The sequence below is a fragment of the Aotus nancymaae genome, unplaced genomic scaffold, assembly GCF_030222135.1.
Source record: "Aotus nancymaae isolate 86718 unplaced genomic scaffold, 86718_ANA_hifiasm-v0.15.2.pri h1tg000067l, whole genome shotgun sequence".
Lineage (NCBI taxonomy): Eukaryota > Metazoa > Chordata > Mammalia > Primates > Aotidae > Aotus > Aotus nancymaae.
The window spans coordinates 6,637,214-6,663,708 of record NW_026988482.1 but is presented as its reverse complement, the minus strand read 5'-3'; the positions used below and the strand labels follow the sequence as shown (position 1 = coordinate 6,663,708).

The 26,495-nt window shown below is 40.3% G+C and overlaps 1 protein-coding gene across 8 annotated transcripts in view; it reads right to left on the bottom strand.

Annotated features, from left to right (window-relative positions):
* MAP3K13 (mitogen-activated protein kinase kinase kinase 13) overlaps positions 1-26,495 on the bottom strand; it is a 195,493-nt gene that overhangs the window by 145,671 nt on the left and 23,327 nt on the right. For 2 of the 8 annotated variants that reach the window (XM_064366889.1, XM_012457718.3), the window contains exon 1: positions 14,431-14,947. The exons of 5 other annotated variants lie outside the window; for them this stretch is intronic. The gene's annotated coding sequence lies outside the window, so the exon portion shown is untranslated. Of the gene's footprint in view, positions 1-2,539; positions 2,892-14,430; positions 14,948-26,495 lie in introns of those variants that run through there. One more of the 8 variants, XM_064366892.1, reaches the window with a different exon arrangement.

The following is a 26,495-nucleotide window of genomic DNA, read 5'->3' as shown; positions in this document are numbered from 1 at the left end:
ACTGCCATGTATAGCATATACTAGAGCAGTATAATATACATTTAAGAAAAAAGAGGCGGGGCGTGGTAGCTCACGCCTGTAATCTCAACACTTTGGGAAGTCAAGGCAGGTGGATCATGAGGTCAGGAGATCGACACCATCCTGTCTAACAGGGTGAAAACCCATCTCTACTAAAAATACAAAAATTAGCTGGACGTGGTGGCACATGCCTGTAGTCCCAGCTACTAGGGAGGCTGAGGCAGGAGAATCACTTGAACCTGGGAGACGCAGGTTGCAGTGAGCAGAGATTGCCCCATTGCACTCCAGCCTGGGTGACAGAGCGAGACTCCATCTCAAAAAAAAAAAAAGAAAAAAGAAGTGAGGAGAAACTGTGCAAGGAGAGGGTAAGATAACTAACTGAGCACCTACTATGTAACAGATTCCTTTGTCACAGATCATCAAGTCTCTTCTTACTGGTTGGCTTTCTCCTTTGCCTATAAGCATGTCCATGTCTCTCCTTTTTGAAATTTCCTTCTGACTTATCTATTCACTTCCCTTTTCTTTACCATCAAACTTCTTGAAAAAACACTATATACCAGGACTAGCAGATACTAGGCACCTGTGCCTCTATGCCTCTTCCCAGACCCATAGGAGATGGTGGCACTCTTTCTCTTTCTCACAGACATACTCCATCAACATATGCAAAATTGGGTAGTAACTAGCAAAGGCCCTTGTGTATGAGAAATATTCAATAGCAATTTTCTAAGTGAATGAATGCATGCATATTCTATAGCAAGGTAGATTTGTGATCTTTCACATCTATTGGAACAAACAATAGAAGTTTTTGCACTGTATCTTTGATCTTCTGGAAATGGGTTCCCTTTATGCTCCTAAAAATACCACCTTTGGCTCCTCATATGCAGGAAGCCTTTGCTTAGGTCAATTTCTAAGCAAAGCTGTTTCTAGCTACAGTACACTCCAGTTTGAAGGTATGTTTTGGGACCGTGTATATCTTTTACCCCACTGCTTTTTATTATTCCATTTCTAGTCATTAAAAAATACTCAGCCAGGCGCAGTGGCTCACGCCTATAATCCCAGCACTTTGGGAGGTCAAGCAGATTACGAGGTCAAGAGATCGAGATCATCCTGGCCAACATGGTGAAACCCCATTTCTACTAAAAATACAAAAATTAGCTGGGCATGGTGGCGTGTGCCTGCAGTCCCAGCTACTCGGGAGGCTGAGGCAGGAGAATCACTTGAACCTGTGAGACGGAGGTTGCAGTGAGCAGAGATCATGACACTGCACTCCAGCCTGGCAACAGAGCGAGACTCCATCTCAAAAAAAAAAAAAAATACCCTTCTGAGAGTTGTCTATTTGCAGCACAGAAGAAGAAAAAAATAAAAACAAGGCACTCCATCGCCTTTTGAGGTACAGAAACCATCTTTGATAAGGCATTAATTCCACCCTGCAAATGGGATTTGCATAATCTCCAGGCCCATTAGGCAGACAAACTTTTAAGGAGGCCTCCATGATCCTTACCTTCTAGTGTTCACATCCTTGTATGATTCCCTCTCTTTGAGTGTAATACTTGCTTCCAATCAATAGAATACAGTAAAGGTGCTGGGACGAACATGATTACATGCACACAATATGTGATTATGCTATATAAAACTAGCACTTGTCTGGAGTCTCTCCCTCCCTTGCTAGCTATGAGGAGGGTAGTGGCCAAGTTGGGAACCCCCTGTGGCAAGGAAATGTGGTGGCCTCTATGACCTAAGGGCAGACTTTAGCCAACAGGCAGAAAAAAAACCAAAAAGCTGTAGTTCTCGGTACTATAACCACACCCTAAAACCACAAGGAACTGAATGGTGTTAATAACGTATGTCTATGAGTTCCCCAGTTGAGCATCCAGATGAGAACCCAACCCTGACTGAAGCTATGTGAGACCTGAAGAGGAGGACACAGCTAGGCCATGCCCAGTAACTCGGGTAACAAATGTGTATTGTTTTGAGCCACTAAGTTTGTGATTATATTGTTATGTAGCAAGAAAAAATTATATGCCCACAGAACTTCACACCATTCCAACTAGTGCCAACTTGCTTTCCATTTATAGAAAGCATTTATAAAGCACCTAATAAAGATTATAATGGCATACTCCAATACTCCTCCTTTTTATATAAATAATAGTGAGTAACATAACAAACATCTTGCCTGATGACTCAAATTAGCATGATTTATAGACCTAATATCAGTAGCAACAATCACACCTAGTATTGTACTAGAGAGTTAGGAGAATTATGAACTTATTCTTGCCTTCCAATGTCCTTTGTTTCCTAAAAGTCTTATCTATGTCATCTTGGAGTTTCTTTATATGAAATCTCATTTACCAGCATATTTCTAAAATAGCAAAAGCCTGTGGCATAGCTAAGACATGCAGAGAAGCTTGCAGGTTGCATTGAAAACTGCAGAAGGGACAGATGAGTATATCACTTGTGCACTGCAGCATGCAGATTGCCCCAAAACTTAACAACTTAAAACGATGAACATTTATTATCTCACACAGTCTCCGAGGGGCGGGAATCTCAGAGCAGCATGGGTGGGTGGTTCTGGCTCAGCGTCTCTCATTAAGTTGCAGTCAAGCAGTTGACCAGGGATGTAGTCCCCTGAAGGCTGGAGGAACTACTTCCAAAATTGTTCACTCACATGGCTGTTTGCAGGAGGCCTTGGTTCCTTGTCACGTGGGCCTTTCTGCAGGGACATCTGAGTGTCCTCATGACGAGGCAGCTGGCTTCCCCTAGAGCAAGTTATTTACAGCAAGCAAAAAGCTGCAGTGCTTCTTATGACCTAGTTCAGAGCTTGGCAAACTTGTTCTTAAAGTGCTAAATAGTAAATATTTTAGGCTTGTATGCCTTATAGTCTGTATCACAACTACTCATCTCAGTTATTGTCATGTAAAAACAGTCATATACAATACACTAATAAATGGGTATGACATGTTCCAATAAAACTTTATTTACAAAATAGGCAGTCCGCCTGTGGACTACAGTTTGCCAACCTCTGACCTGGCCTCCAAGGCTGGAGACTTGAAGACTCTTAGTTCTTCTTTATGCTGTTCATTGGAAGCAAGTCATTAGGTGCAGCCCACACTCAAGGGGTGAGGAATTAGGGTATACCTCTTGAAGGGAGAAATAAAAAAAGATTTTAGATATTCCTTAAAACCACTATCACAGGCTTAACACAGAAAGCAGAATGTGGGTTAAACATTGCATTAGTTTCCTGGGCATACTTTAACAAATTATCACAAATTGGGTGGCTTAAAACAACAGAAATTTTTTCTTTTATAGTCCTGGAGGCTAGAACTCCAAAATCAAGGTGTTGGCAGGCCCATGTTCCCGCTGAAGACTCTAGGAAAAAACCCTTCCTTGTCTCTTCATAGCTTCTGATGGCTCCTGGAAATCTTTGATGCTCCTTTGCTTATAGCTCCTTCAATCCAGTCTCAACCTCTGTCTTTATATGGCCTTCTTCCCTATATATACCTCTGTGTGTCCTCTCCTCTTCTTATAAGAACACCAGTCGTTGGATTTAGAGTCTACCATAACCACTATGACCTCATATGTAACTAATTGCATCTATAAAGATCCTGTTTCCAAATAAGGTCACATTTTGAAGTTCTGGTGGATATGAATTTTGGCAGGACACTATTTTGTGTTGTGGTGTGTTGAATAGTATGCCCCCAAAATTCACATCTACCCAGAACCTCAGAATGTGACTTTATTTGGAAATAAAGTATTATATTAGTTAAGTTAATATGAGGTCAGACTGGATAGGATGGTGTAATAGTCCTTTCTCACACTGCTATGAAGAAATAGCCGAGACTGGGTAGTTTATAAAGGAAAGAGATTTAATTGACTCGCAGTTCGACAATGCTGGGGAGGCCTCAGGAAACTTACAATCATGGTGGAAGGCAAAGGAGAAGCAAGCACCTTCTTCAAAGGTGGCAGAACAGAGTGAGTGCCAGCAGGGGAAATGCCAGAAACTTACAAAACCATCAGATCTCATGAGACTCACTCACTATCACAAGAACAGCATAGGACCAACTGCCCCCATGATCTAATTACCTCCACCTGGTCCTGCCCTTGACATGTAGGGATTATGCAGATTACAACTGAACATGAAATTTTGGGTGGGGACACAACCAAAAACCATATGAGATAGGTTCTAAATCCAGTGACTGTGTCCTTATAGGAAGAAGAGGGACACTTAAGCCCTGAAATATATTAAGGAAGTTGCTCATCATCCTCAGGATAAAGTACACATTCCTTAACTTGGTACACAAAGTCATTCCTGATGCGTCTTTAGCAACTTCTCTGTCCTAATTTCCTGCCGCTTCCCTAATATTCACTCTAGTCAAATGGAACTGCTCCTTCTCCCAACTTACTAGGCTGCAAGACCTCACTGTTTCTCCTCCCTAGAATGCCCTGTCACCTCTTCTCCTTGGATTCAGGGAGGTACCCCATAATTTACGTCAGGTTTTATGTGCGATAAGAAAGTCACCTAATGTGAACTGCAGACTTTATTCTACACCTTTATTTTCCACTATTAAAAAGTCTTTGATTATATATTCTTTATATACATGAAATTCATAATCTCACATGCTCAGTATAATAAATGTTGACAATGCTATACATTCATGTAACCACCACCCAAAACAAGACACAAAACATTTTTATAACCTCTAGAAAGTTCCCTGGTGCATCTTTCCAGTCAATAAAACACCTCCCCTCCACTCCTTCCCAAACATATTTTGACAAAAAAGAAAAAAAAGAATTAAAGGTCACAAAATGATTATAATTTTTCCCATTGGTTATTAAAAGTGCTTTGCATAATGTCAGCTTGTGCGATCATTTTTATAGTCCCATATTACTATGCAAAGTGAGGGCTGTCTGTATGTTTTAATGTTTCCTTTTATTTTCTTTTCACCATTTTAGCTGTATCTGTGTGTGAATAGTTGCTCTAAAGCAGAGGTAGGCAAACTATAGCCCGTCGGCCAAATCCAGCTGGCTGCTTATTTTTATAAATAACACTTCATTAAAACACAGCCCCTCTCCTTCATTTATTTATTGTCTCTAGCTGCATTTGTGCGACGATGGCAGAGTTAAGTAGTTGCTACAGAGACTACATGACTCACAAAACCTAAACATATTTATTATGTGGCTCTTTATAGAAAAAAATTCCCTGGCCCCTGCTCTAAAGCAATGTTTCATAAACTTTAACACGCATCAGAATCACAGAAAAACAAATCGTGGTACCATAACCCCAGAGTTCCTGATTCAGTTAGGCCTGGGGTGGAGCCCAAAAATTTCATCTCTAACCCCAGGTAATGCTGCTGCTGCTGGTCTGTAGAACACACTTTGAGAACACACTGTTCTAGAGATAGCATTTCATTTCATTTCATTTCATTTTTTTGAGACAGAGTCTTGCTCTGTCACCCAGGCTGGAGTGCAGTGGCGCAATCTCGGCTCAGTGCCACCTCCACCTCCCGGATTCAAGCGATTCTCCTACCTCAACCTCCCGAGTCACTGGGATTACAGGCACCCGCCACCACACCTGGCTAACTTTTGTATTTGTAATACAGATGGGGTTTCTCTCTGTTGGTCAGGCTGGTCTCCAACTCTTGACCTCAGGTGACCTGCCCACCTTGGCCTCCCAAAGTGCTGGGATTACAGGCATGAGCCACTGAGCCCAGCCTAGAAATAGCATTTTATAATTTTAACTTATTACAGTCTACCTCATATACCGTACTATTTTGTTTCTACCTTTTGTGCTCTTGTTATTATGCATTTTACTTCTTTATATGTATTAACTGTATTATACATTATTATTTTTGCTTTCAACAGGCCAGAATCCCATTCTTTGTAAATTAGCACACAGTAAAATTGACTTTTTATGATGTATAGTTCTAAAGACTTTTGACTTATGTGTGGATTCGTGTAACTGCCATCACAATTATTCCCTCTGTTAAAGGATCTAGGGGGAAAGGGGAGCATAAACAAATGGGGACGTTGACCACAGAGATGGAAAGTATAAAAAGAATCAAGAAAAAAATGCTAGAAATAAAAAATAAATACCAAAATTGAAGAATTCATTTGATAGCGATGGGGCAATGTTATAGAATGAAGGCAATTTCTGTACTGAGTTCTAAGGTTTTCATAATACTTTCCTTATTCAGTGAACCAGCACTATTAACATCCACTTATATGTTAGTGATTTCCAACTTGCTACTTCCGGCTTCTAAGGCATTTCTTATATAATTTCTTAAGCACATTGTTGGAACACTTGATTCTTGAGCCTTTTGACTGGAAAAAATTCTAGCAAAAATATTTCCTTTGTACAGTTTCTTAAAGCACCCATATAAGTCACTTGTTTTTCATGTCTTTTTTTTTTTTTGAGATGTAGTCTCCCTCTGTCGTCCAGGCTGGAGTGCAGTGGCACAATCTTGGCTCACTGCAACCTCCATCTCCTGGGTTCAAGCGATTCTCCTGCCTCAGCCTCCCTTGTAGCTGGGATTACAGGAGTACACCACCACTCCCAGCTAATTTTTTGTATTTTTAGTATAGGGAGGGTTTCACCATGTTGGCCAGGCTGGTCTAGAACTCCTGACCTCAAGTGATCTGCTTGCCTTGGCCTCCTAAAGTGCTGAGATTACAGGTGTGAGCCACTGCACCTGGCCACTGTTTTGCATGTCTATTCCTATGGGTCTCATCATCCAATCATTTTTCAGATAATAGATTATACAGGCAGTTCTTTCCAATTTTTCAATTAGTGACTTTTTATGGTCTTTCCTTGATGAGCTTGTTTCCTAGTTTGTGTTGACCTAGTTACTTTAGGGAACGTTAGTGAGGAAAATTTGTAGTTTTCTAGATACTTGGCAGCTACTGTGTCCCCTCCCCACCCCCACTGTATTATTAAATTCTGAAAACAGGATGGACAGTGGAAAGACAGCCTAGAGATGAGGCCCAGTAGTTCCTAAACCTTCTGATTATAATAAAGAATCAGGCTGCTAGAAAAGAGATCAAGTTTCTCTCCACGAGTAGGTCCAGGTTAATAAGTATTAGAATTACATAAGCCTCTTTCCTTTCACCCCCCACAACCCCCTACCTGCCTTCTGTAAAACTTCTCATCATCTTCTAACTGCCCATTTTATCTTAACACAGGCCAAAAATCAGTTTTCAAGTTTTCCTTATCATCTGTGTTGCCATTCTGCCTCCACTTATTTCCTAAGTGTTTCTCTTGCCTGTTTTTCTTAGAGGAGACGTGTCATAAAATACCACAAAGCGTGTGTTTACTTTGTGTTGCCTTTATTGAGACTTAGAGAAAAGGCTGCTATACTTCTCAGGTGCTCTGTAAGTGCCTGTGAAACATCCTGTGTAAATCGCCTGTTCTAAGTTTGTACTGCAAGTGTATTTTGAAATGAATTTTACCAAGATTGATCACATCATTTTGCTGTGGAAACCACTGCTACACATCTCACAACATTCAAGACCAAGTGGTTAGGCCGGGTGCGACGGCTTACAGCTAGAATCCTAGCACTTTGGGAGGCTGAGGTGGGAGGATCACTTGAGCTCAGGAGTTCAAGACCAACCTGGGCAACATAGTGAGACCTAATCTCTATTTTTATTTTAAAAATTGTTTTAAAAAAGATTTAGTCTTTAATTACAGAGTCATACTCAAAGTAGTATATTTTATTGTCTTATTATAATCACATTTGTTGTTCTGTGAGGAAGGCAGAATGAGATATTATTATCCCATTTTCCAGGTTGAGGAGCCAAGACACAGACAGATGATTAAATGAGACAGCACATGAGGAAGTATCTGGGACCGATCCTGGTGTACATGTACATACATACAGACATAAACACACATATGTTCATACATTTTTTTTTTGCAATAAGGGGAGGATAATTTTTTTTCTCTAAGAGTATATTTTACTATCAAAAGGCAAATCAGTGGCAGCTCTAAAATTGAAGCCTTTTAACTTCCAGTCATGTGTAGTGTATCTTGTAAGCCCTATTCAGATGACATTGATGACATTTCCATAGCTCAGTATTAGCTTTCCACATTCAGGAGAAACTGGTATCTATGACAGTAGTTCCATTTTTAAAATACAACCCAGAAATATTATAGGGATACTTCCTTAAACTTTCCTTTCTTTTTATTTATTTATTTTTTTGAGACAGTCTCACTGCTACCCAGGCTGGAGTGCAGTGGCACCATCTCAGCTAACTGCAACCTCTGCCTCCTGGGTTCAAGCGGTTCTCCTGCCTCAGCCTCCTAAGTAGCTGCAACTACAGGCACGCACAACCATGCCCGGCTAATTTTTGTGTTTTTAGTAGAGATGGAGTTTCACCATATTGTCCAGGCTGGTCTCAAACTCTGAACCTCAAGTGATCCACCCACCTTGGCCTCCCAAAGTGTTGAGATTACAGGTGTGAGCCACCATGCCCAGCCAATTTCTTTTCTTTTTATATTTATTCTGGCATTACACACCATTTTGACTTATTTCTGAGGTTTCTTTTTCTGAACAGGATGAGGCTTGGCTCAAATTCTAGTTAAGGTGAAGTTTGGCCTCTACTTTCTCTTCTGGTTCCTCTCCTTCTTATGTGACAACTCATATCCCAGAAAACTTCCGTTCATGGGCAGCAACAGCAGGTGGGGGAAACTGGTTAGGTCAGTGAACTATGAGTCAGAGACCAGGCACGCCACAGAAATCTAGAATGCATACAGACTGTCAGTCTACAGGCCTTCAAGCAACTAGGAACTAGGACTATGGGAGCTGAGTTGAAAGAAGCAAAGGGTTGATAACCTGGTGTTTGCTAGGCAGTAAGAGACTAGGGCTGAGCAGGCCAAGCAAGCACAGTAGGCCCTCCTTATCCTCCCCACTCTCCGTAAGTTGAAAATATTTGGGGAAAAAATTGCATCTGTACTGAACATGTACAGGCTTTCTTATTTCATAAACAATACAGTATAACAATGATTCACATAGCATTTACATTGCACTAGGCATTATAAATAATTAGAGATGATTTAAAGTATACGAGAGGATGTGCATAGGTTATACAGATTTTATATAAGGGATTTGAACATCCTTGGATTTTGTTATCCCCAGGAGATCCTGGAACAAATTCTTCACCAATACTGAGGGACAATATATATGGAACCTGTAGTAAGGAAAATGAAAAATGCATTGCACCTTCAGTCACTCTTTGCCCCTCTTACTATGGTGAATTCTGCTGTAATGTGACATTAGCCTAGAGTAATTGCAACAGGTGGCTGGTCAACCCGAGAATATGGGATGGGGTGTAATCACAGCTCTTTGGGCAGAAGGGTTTTCTTTAGTTCTTTAAGGGAAGTGGACTTAATTATATTAATTTGTACCAAAGGGGGGCTTATTATAGCACTCAAAAATTGTATGTTTTGAGGAGAGAATCAAAGCAACACTTCCCCAAGTATGTTCCATGCTCCAGATGAATAAAGGATCCTGTGAGCAAACACTTTGGAAAATGCTGCACAGCCCTCCTACTAGAAACATTAACATATTAAAGGTCCTAAGAAGATCTTGCAATAAGTAAGTTCATTTCATTGTATTTAATGTACTTTCATGATTAGTGCTTTCGGTGTCCTGCTTAAGAAATCTTTGCATAACCCAAGATTGCTAAGATATTTTCCTCTTTTTTTTTTTTTTTTAAGGTTTCTGGTTCTATGTTTAGATCTATGATCCATGTCTATGTATCAGTAGATCCATGTCTATTGCAGTTTTGTGTACAGTGAGAGAGACATGAAACTTTTTTTCCCTCCATAAGAAAATCCATTTGTTGGCAGGGCACGGTGGCTCACGCCTGTAATCCCAGCACTTTGGGAGGCCGAGGCGGGCAGATCACTTGAGGTCAGGAGCTTGAGACCAGCCTGGCCAACATGATGAAACTCCATCTCTACTAAAAATACAAAAATTAGCCGGGCGCAGTGTCACTTGCCTATAATCCCAGCTACTTAGGAGGCTGAGACATCTCATCTTTACAACAATCCAATGTTATTCCAATTTAACAAATAAGAAAATGTGGCTCAGAAAGGTTCAGTAACTTGTCCAATCAAGATTGCACAGCTTAGCAGATCTAGAATTCAAACCTAGGCAGTCTTATTCCACATCTGTATGTATGACTGCTAGACTAGCTTATAAATTTGGAAAACTCAAGGGCACAAGAACAAAAAATGTTATCAAATTAATAATAGGAAAAAATTCCATTACTGACAAAGAATATAAAGAGTTCAGAGAAGAAAAAGGCATTTATTTTAAATATGAAAAGATGCCCAACCCCTCTCATAATGAAAGAAATACAAATTAAAACTATGATAAAATGGTACAGCTGCTATGGAAAACAGTATGGTGGTTCCTCAAAAAATTAAAAATAGACTTACCATAGGATCCAACAATCCCATTGCTGGGTATATATCCAAAAGAACTGAAGGCAGGATCTCAAAGATATATCTGCACATCCATGTTCATAGAGGCCTTATTCGCAATAGCCAAGAGGTAGAAGCAACCCAAATATCCACTGATGAATGAATGGATAAACAGGATATGGCATATACATACAACAGGATATTGTTCACCGTAAAAATGAAGAAAATCCTGCCATATACTACATAGTGGATAAGGACATTAGGCTAAGTGAAATAAGCCACCCGCAAAAGAACAATTGCCATGTGATTCCACTTATATGAGATAGCTACTAAAGTAGTCATTCATCGAAACAGAAAGTAGAATGGTAGTTGCTAGGGGATAGTGGGAGGAGGAAATGCAGAGTTGTTATTTAATGAGTATAGAATCTCAGTTTCACAAGACAGAAAAGTCCGGGAAATCTGTTGCACAAGAATGTGAATATACTTAACACCACCGAACTGTACACTTAAAAATGGTTACAATAGTAACCATTTTATGTTATGTCTTTTAACCACAATTAAAAATGAAAATTATTTTTAAAACCTTTAACACAAATTTTATTGTAAATTCTAAAAACAAACACTATGCCGAGACCATTATTTAACCTATCAAACTGGCAAAAATCCAAAAGTCTGATGACTCTGTTGGCAGGGATTTGAGAAACAGTGCTCTTATAATGGGGGGTGTACACATTGGAATAATCCCTAAAGAAGGCAGTTAGGCAATATTTATGATACCTTTGGATCCAGTAATTCTACTTTGGGGAATTTAATCATATGGATATACTGCATGCATGTATGAAATTATGTATGTACAAGGTTATGAACCTCAGCATTATTTATAATAGGAAGATACTGGAAACAACCAAAACGTCTATCAAGAGGTGACTAGTACATCTGTACGATGGAGTAGTAGGCAGCTATTTAAAAATAAGGATGTGGGGCTCCGTGTTGGGTCCCCTTCCACGAACACTCCCTTTGTGGAAGCCATCTTTCTCTCTCCTAGATTTCCCCTCTGGAGTTCCCTACCACACTCTCTCGTGGAAGCCTGTCTTCCCCTCCTAAACTCCATCTCTCTCTCTCTGTTCCCTTCCACTCAGTGTGGAAGCTGCTTTCCTCTCCTGGATTCTATCTTTCTGGATTCTCTCACTCAGTGTGAGAGTTAGCTGTTTCTCTCTCCTTCTCCTGTTTCTCTCTCTCTTTAAATAAACCACTTTCTACAAACAAACAAATAAATAAATAAATAAAAATAAGGATGTTTTCTATGTACTTACATGAAAAGAGACTCAACATATATTACAAGTGAAAACATTTAGAACATTACGTATAATGTTATGTGTAAAAAGGAGAGAAGTAAGAATCTATACTTGGCGGGGTGCAGTGGCTCAGGCCTGTAATCTCAGGACTTTGAGAGGCTGAGGCGGGTGGATCACGAGGTCAGGAGTTCAAGACCAGCCTGCTAACATAGTGAAACCCTGTCTCTACTAAAAAGGAAAATATTAGCCCGGTGTGGTGGCAGATGCCTGTAGTCCCAGCTACTCAGGAGGCTGAGGCAGGAGAATTGCTTGGATCCAGGAGGCAGAGGTTGCAGTGAGCCAAGATTATGCCACTGCACTCCAGCTTGGGTGACACAGTGAGTCTCCATCTCAAAAAAAAAAAAAAAAGAATCTATTTCTATTTTATATTTCCTTACGTATATATCAAGAAACTCTGGAAAGATACGTGGAAAGATAATAGCCATGGCTTAGAGACCCTGATGGGAACTGAATGGATGGAGGATAGGCTGGGGTGGGAACTTTTCAGTGTATAACTTGATATGTCTTGGTCTTGGAAATGTGAATATATCACCTGTTCAAAAAATTCCTATGGTTGGAAATAAATTTTAATGACACGAATTGACTTATACAGCAGTTTACCAAGTGTCTACTACATGTCAGGTAGGCACTGTCCTGGGCACTGACAGTGTGGCACTGAACGAGACAAAGTTCTTGCCCTCATAGAACTTACCTTCTAGGGAGAAAGACCAAATACATATCCCACATACGCAACACACACACACAGAGGCATACATATATGTACGCATTTTAAAAATTTATAAAATAAATACTGCCGGGGGCTATTTTAAAAAAAAAGATTAAATTAGGGTAAAGGAAAAAGCAGCCTTGTGGTGGAAGTGGAGTAGCGGTGCCATTTTAGTTAGGGTAGTCTGGGAAGGCCTCTCTGAGGAGGAGCCATTTGAATAGAGACCTGAAAGAAGGGTGGGAAGAAACAATGATGGGGAAAAGCTTTCTAGGCAGCAGATGCCCTAAGGCAGGAGCAGGCTTGATGTGTTCAAGAGAAAGCAAAACACCTGTGTAGCTGGAGCAACCTGAGTGAGAACAATGGCAGGCAAGGATGTAAAACACATGCTTGAAAGCCAGCTCGTGAGGGCCGCTTTGCAGGGCAGGAGCAGTGGTCTGGATGGTATAGGCACCCCGGAGGTTAAAAAAGCTTTTTCAAAGGGGCTTGGTTACGATTCAGCTGGCACACACTGGTATAGCCTTCCAGGTTGTTAAAAGACTGAAATATTTCAAATCCCATGAGAAAATAGCTGCTTCCCTGGTAACAATGTCACCTGTCACACTGGCTTCTTTCCCAGGAAACCCCGCAGTCCTCCATTCCTTCCCATCAACCAACAATTAAATTAGCAACTTGGCCCAGCAGAAGGTATTGACTTGGATAAGTTAATTAGTTCAAGAGGCTAGAGTCACGAGATTCAGAAAGCTAGACAGTGAGTAAAGGTTTTCACTTCATTGTAGCCCTAGAGCCTTCTTGGAACAATGGGTCCTGGACTTACATCTCACCAAGATTCAGCTGGGGCCCAGCACCATCATCTGGGCTTCCACTCAGTACAGCAGAAACAAGAAGCAGGCTAGAGAATAGACTGAGGTCTGAGATGAAGACGGAGGAAGGGGAAACCCAGTGAACGTCTACATAAATCCATCTCTCTTCTGAGCACTCCTCCAGTGATTTGAAAGGCTACTGGCTAACAGCCAGCCTTCAGACCTTTTATTTACCTAAAGTCATAAAATTGACATGTACCAGGTTTTTAAAAAATGCATTGTGGTAAAAGGAAACTAGAAAATATCAGCCGTTCCAATACCACATGTGACCTTAACATTCTCATAGCTGCATTAATAAAGTCAATATGTTTGTGTAACAATGTGTGGTTCCTGGATCCTAATCTCGAGATAGAATTACAACAGCTGAAACACAGCAACTCTAATTTCACATATGAAACTTACTTTACGCACCATAGTACTGGGAATTTAGGCTGAAAAATCCATACAGATGTCAAATCTTAAGAAAACAGATTTCTTCAAAGATGCGTGAAATCTCAGGCTGCTTGCCACTTCTATCTGCTGTACAAAGTTCTTACTCTTTGAAAATACATTCTGTTGCTCTTAAATGTAGGATCCCAACATCCTGTTACAGGGTATTACCTTCTACTTTATTCTCATTCATTTAATTTCTTTGAATATCAAAACCTCCAATTTAATTATCTGAGAGACCACTAAATATCTGTTAACATGAATCTGTAACTATGAACCTAAACCAGAGGAAAAGCAACTGGAAAGAACACTAGGACTGCTCAGAAACGATCTCCAGGCACTAGATACATACTTGCTTTTATTTTCTAACCACAAACACTTTCACTCAACGTAAGACAAGATATTAGCAGTCTCTTCATGCACACACGACCTGTTTCAGCAGTCCACTGGCTGAGACATCTCACGGCTTGCCTTTCCATTTTAAAAAGTAAAACGACTGCTGAGTGCTGAAACTTTCTTTTAAGTAGGTCTAATCTGTAAGATTTAGAGCCAGGTAGAAATTTGATTAAATTTTTGATGGAAAGTATTCTTACAATCCTTTTTACTTTAAAGTGTCGTAATAGTTTTTTAAAAACTACTTACACCGAGCTGAAGTCTGGACAGACAGCACGGAACCACCAGCAGTCGGCAGTTTCCTCCAGACTAAACTAAACTTTGCTCCCTTCCTGGCTGTTCCTGGATCAGGTTCACACTAACACACATTTACAGCGGCCTTGGAAGCTACCACCCAACAGAGCGAGGTGGGAGGGTTTGTTAATCTAACTCTTGTGTGATAACAGCTGCTTATCAGCAACTTCTCAAAGGTCGACTTAAATGTGTTTAAAGAGACAAATGTAAGGAAGAACATAGGGAAAGCCTGGAAAATCTTATAATCTCTGATGGCTGAGCTTTGGTTTCCGAGGGGATTTCTCTCCCATATGTTCCTGGGGGAAAAAAAAAAAAAAGGAAAAGGATAGTCCTCTGAGCTTCAAATAGCTTGCCTTCCTCCTTTCATAAAATTTTCCCAGCTGCCCGAGGTGGCTCACACCTCCTGTAATCCTGCACTTTGGGAGGCCGAGGCGGGCGGACCACCTGAGGTCAAGTGTTCGAGATCAGCCTGACCAACGTGGTAAAACCTGTCTCTACTAAAAATACAAAAATTAGCTGGGCGTGGTGGCGGGCGCCTGTAATCCCAGCTACTCAGGAGACTGAGGCTCCTTTTTGAAACTCTCCATTTAAAAAACAACTTTTCCTTCCTCCTCAGAATCTATGCATTGCACAATCATGGCAGAAAAGGCCAGAAAGTTGCTTCTCCACTGCAGTCCTCCACCATCTCCCTTCTCCCCACTCGCTTACTAGTGAAAGGAACAATGCACAGTTCTTGGTAAACATAGTACTTTCTGACATTCAAACCACCGGCTGATCTGATGGAAAGCGAGAAGGTGGATCCCAATTCTATTCTTTGCAAGATAAAATATGACATTGCTTCGCCTCCTGCCACATTCCTAAGCTGCTTCCCTTCGGAGCTACGGTATTTCTGTGATTTCTTTCTTTTGTTCGTTCTTTCTTTCTTTTTTTTTTTTTTTCTTTTGAGACGGAGTTTCGCTCTTATCCAGGCTGGAGTGCAATGGCGCGATCTCGGCTCACCGCAACCTCTGCCTCCCGGGTTCAGGCAATTCTCCTGCCTCAGCCTCCTGAGTAGCTGGGATTACAGGCACGCGCCACCATGCCCAGCTAATTTTTTGTATTTTTAGTAGAGACGGGGTTTCACCATGTTGACCAGGATGGTCTCGATCTCTTGAACTCGTGATCCACCCGCCTCGGCCTCCCAAAGTGCTGGGATTACAGGCGTGAGCCACCGCGCCCGGCCCTGTTCATTCTTTCTTTTCTTTCTTCTTTTCTTCCTTTCTCTCTCTCTCCCTCTCTCCTCCCTCCCTCTCTCCTTCCTTCCTTCCTTCCTTTCCTTTCCTTTTTTTGACACAGTCTCAATCTGTTGTCTAGGCTGGAGTGCAGTGGTGTGATCTTAGCTCACTGCAACCTCTGCCTCCCAGGTTCAAGCAATTCTCTTGCCTCAGCATCCTGGGCACCTGGGATTACAGACATCCATGACCATGCCCAGCTAATTTTTGTATTTTTAGTAAAGATGGGTTTTCACCTTGTTGGCCAGGGTGGTCTCAAACTCTTGACCTCAGATGATCTGCCCCCCTTGCCTCAGACTCCCAAAGTGCTGGGATTACAGGTGTGAGCCAGCACGCCTGGCCTTATAATGTCTACCATTAGCCTTCGAAGCAGCACCCATTTATTACGTACTTACAGCACTAATCACTTTATAAACCTTATCTTATTCTCTCCCAGGCAATAAATTCTTAGTCTGACTCTCTGTATCCAATTTGACCCCTTCACTAACCTGGGGATCTTCTGCAACAAGCACTGTGATAGGCAAAATGATGCACTCCCCAAAGATGTCCATGTCCTAATCCCAAGAACCTGGGAATATGTCACCTTCCATGGCAAGGGGGACTTTGCAGATGTGATTAATGTTAGGACTTTGAGATGGGGAGATTATCCAGAGGAGTCCAACCTAATCACATGAATTCTTTAAAAGCAGTGAACCTTTCCCTCCCAGCTGTGGTCAGGGAGATGTGATATGACGACTTGACTAGCTCTTGCTGGCTTCGAAGATGGAGGAAGGGGGACTTGGAGGACTGCAGGTGGTCTCTAGAAGCTGGGAAGGGCAAGAAAACCGATTTTTCCCTAGTGCCTCCAGAAACAAATCAGCCCCAAGGACACCCTGGTTTAGCCTAGCAAGACCCATGTTGGTCTTCTGACCTACAGAATTGTAAGATAAACTTGTGTTGTTTTTAAACCACAGAGTCTGTGATAGTTTATGAGAGCAATAGAAAAATAATACAGGTACTTTAATTTCAAGCTCCCTTTAAAATATAATACTCAAGACTGAATACTCAAATGAAAACTGATGGAGAAAAAAAATGTGGAACTATCAAATTCCTTAATCTGGATGTTATACTTTTATAAATCCACATCAAGATTATTTCAGATTTTTAGTGCATTATATTCTTAATTTAGTACTTTCCTAAGTCTTTGCCCCATGAGCTACATTAAGCCAAGTACCTAGCTCTACCCTCATTTTTATTTTTCTTTCCTGTGTTGGGATCGAACACAAACAGTTTTCCCGAGTGTGAATCCTGGTTCTATCCCTTCCTTGCTGGGTGGTTTTAGGTAATTTGCTTAACCTCTCTGGGCTTTAGCTGCCTCATCTGTAAAATGGGCACATTTCACCTGCTTTTCAGGTAGGATGAAGTGATGTAGCTCATACAAAGTGCTTGGACCTGTGCCTGGAACATAGTAACTGCTTGGTAAATGTCAGCGGCTACTTAAGAGAGGGGGTTTTCTTGTGGGAACTGAGGAAGAGGCCAAGATTCATGTCTGGATCGACAGAAAAGCTGTAGAAGAAAGCAGAAGCTCTGGGGCAGGGGTGACCTGGAGAACAGGAGCCACTCCAGATTCTGCTAAAATCCTGAGGATATGCTGGGGTTTGAGGCTTTGAGGTACATGTGGAAAGGGCTTCAGCTGATCTTAGTTGGATTTCATGGGTCTGAGAACGAACCCCAGTTTCCTCCGGAGTTGCAAAGTGAACACTTGCTACCTGCCATCTGACAAGACCCCTATTCTCCTGGGACTGACATTCCAGCAGGAGGGTGGAGAACAGACAAACCAGGAAATTTCAGGGGGTGACAAGTACTGTGATGATAAGAGAACAGGGTGAGTGGGGAAACTCAATATTTAGGACTCACTGAGAAGGAGAGATGTTTGAGTGGAGAGGAATGGGAACTGAGGAGTGAGTGGAAGAAATAGTGTTTTAAGCAAAGGAATCAGGTGTGAAGCAAGTAGAAAGGAACAGTGTTTCAGCCAAAGGAAGAGCCACTGTAAAGGTTTAGAGGCAAGAATGAGGTTGGCTTGCTCAAGAACCAAGAGGAAGAAGGCCAGTGTGGCCAAAGCAGAGAGATCAAGGATCAAATCTGAGGCCCAAAAAGAGTAGTCAGGGGCCCTGTAACTGTGGGGAGAGCGTTGGATTTCCTAAGCTGAGATGCCATGGGAGGGTGTGCAGCAGCCAAGGACAGAATGTGATAGACAAAGGAACACTTGAACCTGACGGGAAGCTGGTCCTGCCCAAAGCCTCTGCTCCAAGTTCCAGAACTCCCTTCATAACCAGTCTGATCATACCTGGTCCTTCTTACCTTCTGAGTTTTTAACCACCCCTCTACCTCCCAAAAGAAAATAGGCAGTTTTGAGGTGACCCTGAGCCAAGGCAGCAGTCTACGAGGAGGAGAGAGCAAGGGATGCAAAGCCACACACAAGATGGCTCCAAGCCCCTCTTTGTAGCAGGCTGAGTGGCGGCCCCTCAGAAGGAATCCATGTCAAATCCCTGGAATCTATGAATGTGACTGTATTTGGCAAAGGAGGCTTTGCAGATGTGATTAAGGATCTCAAAATGAGATCATCCTGGATTACCTAGGTGGGTTCTAAATCCAATGACTTGTCCTTGTGAGAGAACCCCCTCGTTCTTTTCTCAATTAAATTTGGAGATGAAATACAGAGCCTGACGTGCAACCTCTTTACATTTCACATTTTGGTTTTAGCCCACTTTACCAAACTATGAAGATCATTTTGGCTGTCCTCTGTCATAGTAAGTAACCTTTTCAGCCAACTACATCTACTTAGTTACCACGATTTCACCCAAATTATTAGTAAATAAACATTGAACAGTCAAGATTGAGAACAGAGTTCTATCTGAAATTAAAGCAACCAAAAAAAAATTAAAAAATAAAAAGGTAAAAAGAGAATAGAGTTCTGAAACATGTTATTAGAAACCTTTAGTTTAATATTGATCCATAAATCAATATTCTTTGGGTACACATGTTTGATCAGCTACAAAACCACCTATTCTTATATAGCTTACATTTTTGTAGTTGCTCAAACATATCAGGAGAACAAAATACTTTATAAGTAAAGACATGTCCATAGCATATCAATCTAGTCAAACTCTAATGGAAATGAAGATATAGTTTGTTTGAGCAGGTTTTTAAAATTGTGCTGGCTGGCTCTTAGTGATTATTGTTTTCTTTTTTTTTTAAGAGTTTACAAACTATCAGTTAATTCTTTTTTCTAGAAGTCTCCTCAAGGTTAAAAGGAAGTTTACCCAAATGAAGGAAATGACATGGATCTCTGTCTCAAAGTAGGAGATATAAGTGGAGGGGAAAAGTAGGGGACATTAGAAAAGAAAGCATGGCAGAAGGGGCGAGCATGGTGTGCCCCTGGGAAAGGAGGAAACCAGGCTGGTCATAGCAGGGGTGGTTGTTGAGAAGTACTGGGAAATTGGGTTGAAACACAGAATGTAAAGTCTAGAAAAGGGGACTATGATTTAAACTTAAAATATCAGAAACTGGGAGGAATCAAAAGATTTTAAAGTAAGACAATAAAATAATAAGTAGGCAAAGTATATGAACAGTTCACAGAAGAAATACAAATGGCTCTTAAATATATAAAAAGACACTCAACCCCACTCATCATAAGAGAAATAGAAATTAAAAGTACAATGATATTCTATTATTTTCACCTACCAAATTGGCAAAGTTAAAAAAGTTTCATGAGACACAATGTTGGTGAGGTTATGGGAAAATAATGGAGGATAAATTGATAGAACCTGTGCCCTCGATCACGTTGGGGTACCACCTCAGATGTGGGTCCCACTGCCGCGGAAGTCTGTCCTGCAGACCCTGACTCAACGATGGCTGAATGAATGCACCCTCACACGATTACAGTGTTTCAAGTGGGCTAGGGATGGCCGCTGGCTGCTATCAGAGGGCGAAATGCAACCAATCGACACAGACCCTCTGTCTGTCCACACTTTTATTCATAACAGAGCTTCTAAGTTCACACACTTGTGGATAATTGACATGGTTAACAGAATGGTTTTAAGACTGATGAAAGCTTTAGGTTCCAGGGCCTAGAGTAAATGCTATTAACAGGTAATTCCCCTTGGATCTTCCTCGGAGAGACCACCCAGCACAAAATCTACATGAGTACATAGTTAGAGTGGAGACAAATGTGTGTGGGGTAGGGCCTTTGATCATCTCTATCTCTGCCTAACTTAATGGACTGGCCGGCCGCCTTTGGCCTGCCCCAGTAAAACCTTTTGGCTTTCCAAAAGGCTTGAGACTAATCTATAACTTTCCCTAATATAGCTTTAATATTTTTTGTAATATTTTTCCAACCATCCTGAGTGAATCTCAACAAGAACGTCTCTGAAGAGGAAATTGGCAATCGACTTATGAACGTATATACACTTTTCCCCAGCAATAACTAGATTGGTAACTGTGGGGGTAATGTACAGAAGCTTCTCAAAAATGTCATGGAAAACCTACGTCAGGTTGTCATTTTTCTAAAATCAATCATCTAGTCTGATGTCATTTGCATGGAGAAATTAATATTATCATTTATTAACCTAATGTAATTCTGATTATTAGAGATCTCTACTGTTCAAAAGAAAACCAAATTTAAGAGTAGTCAAGATAAACTAGGGCTGGGTGCGGTGGCTCACGCCTATAATCCCAGCACTTTGGGAGGCCAAGGCGGGTGGATCACAAGGTCAAGAGATCGAGACCATCCTGGTCAACATGGTGAAACCCCGTCTCTACTAAAAATACAAAAAATTAGCTGGGCATGGTGGCGCGTGCCTGTAATCCCAGCTACTCAGGAGGCTGAGGCAGGAGAATTGCCTGAACCCAGGAGGCGGAGGTTGCGGTGAGCCAAGATCACGCCATTGCACTCCAGCCTGGGTAACAAGAGCGAAACTCCATCTCAAAAAAATAAATAAATAAACTAGAGTCTTTACTTAAAGTTTGCCTTTCTACACTAAAAATTACTTACCTAGGCTGGGTGCAGTGGCTCATGCCTATAATCCCAGCACTTTGGGAGGCCAAGGTGGGCGGATCGTCTGAGGTCAGGAGTTCGAGACCAGCCTGGCCAACATGGTAAAACTTCATTTCTACTAAAAATACAAAAATTAGCAGGGTATGGTGGTGGGAGCCTGTGATCCCAGCTACTTGGGAGGCTGAGGCAGGAAAATCACTTGAACCCAGAAGGTGGAGGTTGCAGTGAGCCCAAGATCATGCCACTGCGCTCCAGCCTAGGGGACAGAGCAAGGCTCAGTGTCAAAAAAAGAAAAAAGGTATTTACATAGCAAACAGTTTTCATTACTCCATCTTGTATATATTATCTGAAAACAGTTCCTGAGGCTAAGAAACAGAAAGCCAATGCAATACCCAACCTGGTATTATGAATTACAGCTCTCATAAGTAATTCATTTCCCTTAAGCTGTAACTTTCACAATTAGTAACAACTATGGGGCATGTCGTCACTTTTTAACATTGCCTACTACCTACAACTCTCTGCTGTCACATTGTCAAAGAATTTTGACATTATCATGTTTTGAGAAAGCAAATCTGAAGTGATATCCAAGGGAATAATTATTTCTTTTCCTACTTAACCTTCATAATTAGGAGGTTGGTAGTATTCTCAAATCCTTTTGATTTAAATACATATTTAGAGAACATGAATTGATACAAACACTTTAGATGTACGTTAAATGAAATAAGTAATGCCACCATGCAATTTGGTATTACCCAGAAGGATTGAAGAAGCATTTACCTATAACCATCAATTCTACTCCCAGGCACATGCACTGGCAGAGCTTCCCAGCTGGCGTGCTGAGGCACCCTTGTATGCAATGAATGGGTGACAAGTGTGCCCAGATATGAAGCTCAGCTCTCTAGTCAAGCAGAAGCCCCCACGCCAGGGACATAGCTGAACTTCTTTAACCTAGTGTATTGTACACCCACTATCTATCATTTTCTATGTATGCCATGACACCAAAATGGTTAGGAAACATTGATGAAGAAATTATTGTAAATATGTGGTAGATACAAATACAGGAATATATGTATACATAGGTGCAATGTTTGTAATAACCAAAAACTGAAACATTGCAATGCTTACTAATCAATTCATCTGCTAAGAAATTCTGTGATACTCATACAATGCTATATTATACAGCAGTGAAAAGTAATGAGCAATAGCTATATGCATTGACATGGATAAATGTAAGCTTTAATGTTGAGTTTTTAAAAAAAGGCATGTCCCAGAAAAAGACATACAATATGATTTCATTTTTATAAAGTTCAAAAACATGTAAAACTGATCAATATACTGTTTAGGGATGTATAGTAATGTGATAAAACCATTGAGAACAGCAAGAGAATTATTAACATAAAATTTAAAACTCTGGTTACTTCTGAGGGAACAAGAGAAGTATAGAATCAGGAATGAGTCCACAGGAGATACTAGAAGTAATGGTAATATTGCTTTCTTAAACTGGGCTGAAGGTATGCAAATGTTCTCTGTATAGTTATTCCATAAGGCTTACAGATATTTTATAAATATCTTGTGTCTACTCAATATTTAATAAACTTTTTTTAAAAGCTCTATTTTGTCCAAAGTAGATAGTGAATGTATCTGCCATCTCTGCAGCAGTATGAGGTCTGTGGAACAGGAGGGACTGAAAGCATAAGTTATATGGAAACTGTCACAAAGCCCCTACAGACTCATACACAATTCCAACAAAAAACGTTTGAAAGCTACCAAAGTAATTAAAATTAAACCTAAATGCAATGTGCTATCATTTTATGAGGTACTATATGTGCAAATTTTGACATTAAATGAAACATGAATTTAAAGATTCAGGACTGAATAAACTGCCAGTCTAGGGATGATAACTGCTCTTGCTATTTTCTTAACAGTCAACATTTCATTGTGTATTTAGACCACACAAAAGACATTTACTGAATGACAATACTTTAATTCATCATGTATATCCATCAACAATTGCTTAGTCAAATGACTGTCTGTCAGTGTTATTTAAGGACAGGTTTATAAAGCTTCAAGAGCAAGAACTGGGTATGTTTCAACTGATATAACGTCCAAGGATAACATACCACAAACGTATTAAGAATTCCTTCCTGACTGTACCCTGTCTCTTGTATTTTGTGGGCTACACAATGGGAAGCCATTTTTTTTTTAAGCATTGGATATTTTGCCAACCCAGAAGAGATATAATAAACCACAAAAGTATAAAATTAACTTCTAAATTAATTAAATTTATTATTTGTGATTTGAAATATTTAAGAAATCCAGTTTGAACTCTCCCTTTAATATTAAAAAAAATTAAACAAAAAGAACACTTAAAAGCAGAGAGCTTAATGTTTACACAAAGGCAATTTTTTCCTTTGCTTTTTTTTTTTTTTAAAGTTTAATGGGTGAATGACCTTGCTGGAATTCCCCTGTCAGTTCTGGAGTATCTATTTGGAACTTGCAAATAGAAACTACTTTCATATGTGGCATTAGATACTATGCCAAATAGTATCTGTCTCAATACCTTGAACTTGAACGTTACCCCATAGATCAATGAGTAAACTTTACACAAAATGAAAGGCTTTCCTTCCCCACTTAGGCCATTTTAAAAGAGACCATATTTAAATATATTTGACAATATGTAGATGTAGGGTCAATTATACATAGAAAACTTCATGTTTACCCACTTCAAGAAATTAATTCCTGATATAGCTTCTAGCTATTCAAAGACAGGTCTATTTTCAAGTCTGTCAGACATTTAATGTATCATGCTAACGTTAGAATCTGAGTCCATATGTAGTTGCTGTTACCTTAGTAGGACTACCTAAAAGTCTACATAATATAAAGCATTTATTGTTTTTGCTTTATTTCAGAATTTCTAAAATACCTATTTTCACTGACAGAAGTTACTTCAGATTAACTATGAAAAAGCTTCAGGAAACCTGTCCTTTCCACTGTGAGCCACTATGAAACTAACCCTAGACCACTGAAAATCATTCCAGTCATAGGCAACAGTAAGGACAATTTAGAGGAGAAACAAGATACTTCCCGATCTAGCCACACCTCTAGTCTCACCCTTGGCACTTCTCTCCCTTGTTTTCAGAAGGTGAAAGAACAGTAAAGATTGCCCTAGAATTTCAGCCTAGTCATCTATCTTACTCTCCAACGCTGTTTTCAGGGCTGAAATATGTAACTCAGATTTCATCATCTGAGTTTCTACAGAACATACTGGTGTTTCAGAGGTTGACGTGAAGGATACACAAGAGTAAATGAAGGAAGAGTGGAGTATCAGGGAAGTCCAGCAAAGGAAGCACTGCTTTTTAGTATTTTTCCTAGAATATCTCAATACACTATTTTATAATAGTGGCTGAAATATTTTCAGTATTACAAGTCGTTTAACAAGAATGTTTAAACTACTAACATGACATCATAATAATTATAGGATCAAATTACAGACCCAGTCATTGTCCTTCCTGAGCAAGCTCACAATGTTTCCCATCCCTACTGTCTCCAATTTAGGATGAACTGCTAATGCCACATATAACCTCAATCTTGATTTTTAAAATAAAACTGGAATTAAATTGTAGTAGTTGGGGACACGGAGAGAGAAAAGACTAGATAATCAAATTGCTTTTTCCCAAGAACTTCTTTCTTCCATTTCTACCTCCCTACACCCATCTAGTCAGCAAAACAAACAAACAAAAACAGTTTTTTTCTTTTTTGAGACAGGGTCTTGCTCTGTCACCCAGGCTGGAGTGCAATGGTGTGATCTTGGCTCACTGCAACCTCCACCTTCCAGGATTAAGTGAACTTCCTGCCTCAGCCTCCCAAGGAACTGGGTCTATAGGCACGCTCCACCACACCCAGCTAATTTTTGTATTTTTTGTAGAGACAAGGTTTTGTCATGTTGCCCAGGCTGGTCTTGAACTCTCGGGCTCAAGTGATTTGCAGGCCTCGGCCTTCAAAAAAGTTGAGATTAATGGCGTGAGCCACCGCATCCAGCCAAAAAGAGAACTTTTGATGATGCTATTTTGGATATTAATAAAATATTTAATATAAAGAATTTGTAATTATTTCCTAACCTTTACTTCCCCAAATGCTTTCTTTAAAAGTTACTGCAATATAGAGAGATGTCTCAAAGGATATTAATAAAAATGTTGGCATCCCAGGAGGTGGGGAGTGGAATTTCAAGAACATCTCTTCTTTTATTTTTTATATATTTTAGCTCAAATATATTCATAACCAAAAAAAAAATCCCAATAAAATTAAATTTTTTTCAGTGCACAGGTTTTTATGTAAAGTTATCTGTCAAACAGTAAACTCTCCAATGAAAAATCAAAGAAGCATTTTGGCCTCTAAGACACAATTTCGTCTTTTTAAGTAAACAAAAATATATTTAGTGCCTTTTTGTTCAGGGCTTTCTCTAATTGGTCTCCTATATCCTAATAGCTCCCAAATTGATATCTTCTATTCAGAACTTCTCTCTCTCTCACTTTCGTGTGGTTAGTTTTGACATATATTAACCAAAAATATTAATATAATAATAGCAATATATATTAATCCAAACACCATTCTGAACACTTCATAATTTAATCCTCACAACCCTGTGAGATACTTCTAGTTGAACAATACACTATTATCCTCATTTTACAGATTAGGTCACTGGAAGTAAAGGTGGTTAATATCCCATTTGCAATAGGGTACACTAACATGATTTGTTAAGTGTTATAGTTAAATCATTTGTTTGTGTTTTCTTGTTTTTCATTTCTTTGGAAGGCCTTCCCAAAAGAATGATACTTGGAGGAAAGGGATATGTAATTTTGTTATTTTCATTATGTATTTCCATATTCTTTCCCATGATTTTTCTAATGCAGTAGTTCTCAATTAATGGTCTCTGGATCAGCAGCATCAGTAACACCTGGAAACTTCTTAGAAATGCAAATTCTCAGACTCAAACCAGACCTACTGAATCAGAAACTCTAGGGTAGAAGCCAGCAATCTGTTTTTGTTAAAACATACGCACGTACATTCTGTCCCCGTTTTGTTAAGATACTCCTCTGGAGGTGGTTCTGAAGCATACTAAAGTTTGAGGACCATTGTTTTATGTGTAATATATTTATCAGTTATTATTATTTTTGAGTCCTGCTCTGTTGTCCAGACTGGAGTGCAGTGGTGCGATCTCAGCTCACTGCAACCTCCACCTCCCAGGTTCAAGCAATTCTCCTGCCTCAGCCTCCTGAGTAGCTGAGATTACAAGTGCACACCACCACACCCGGCTAATTTTTTTGTATTTTTAGTAGAGACTGGGTTTCATCATGTTAGTCAGGCTGGTCTCAAACTCCTGACCTTGTGATCGGCCTGCCTCGGCCTTGCAAAGTGCTGGGATTACGGGCATGAGCCACTGTGCCTAGCCAACATTTATCAGTTATTTTTTTTTTTTTCGTGGCCAGGTGTGGTAGTTCACATTTGTAATCCCAGTGCTTTATGAGGCCAAGGTGGGAGGATCTACTGAGGTCCTCCCACCTGATGGTGGATGCATGGTGTAGCATGCACTATGACGCCCAGCTAATTTTTGTATTTTTAGTAGAGACTGGGTTTCACCATGTTGGCCAGGCTGGTCTCAAACTCCTGACCTCAAGTGATCCACCCACCTCAGCTTCCCAAAGTGCTAGGATTAC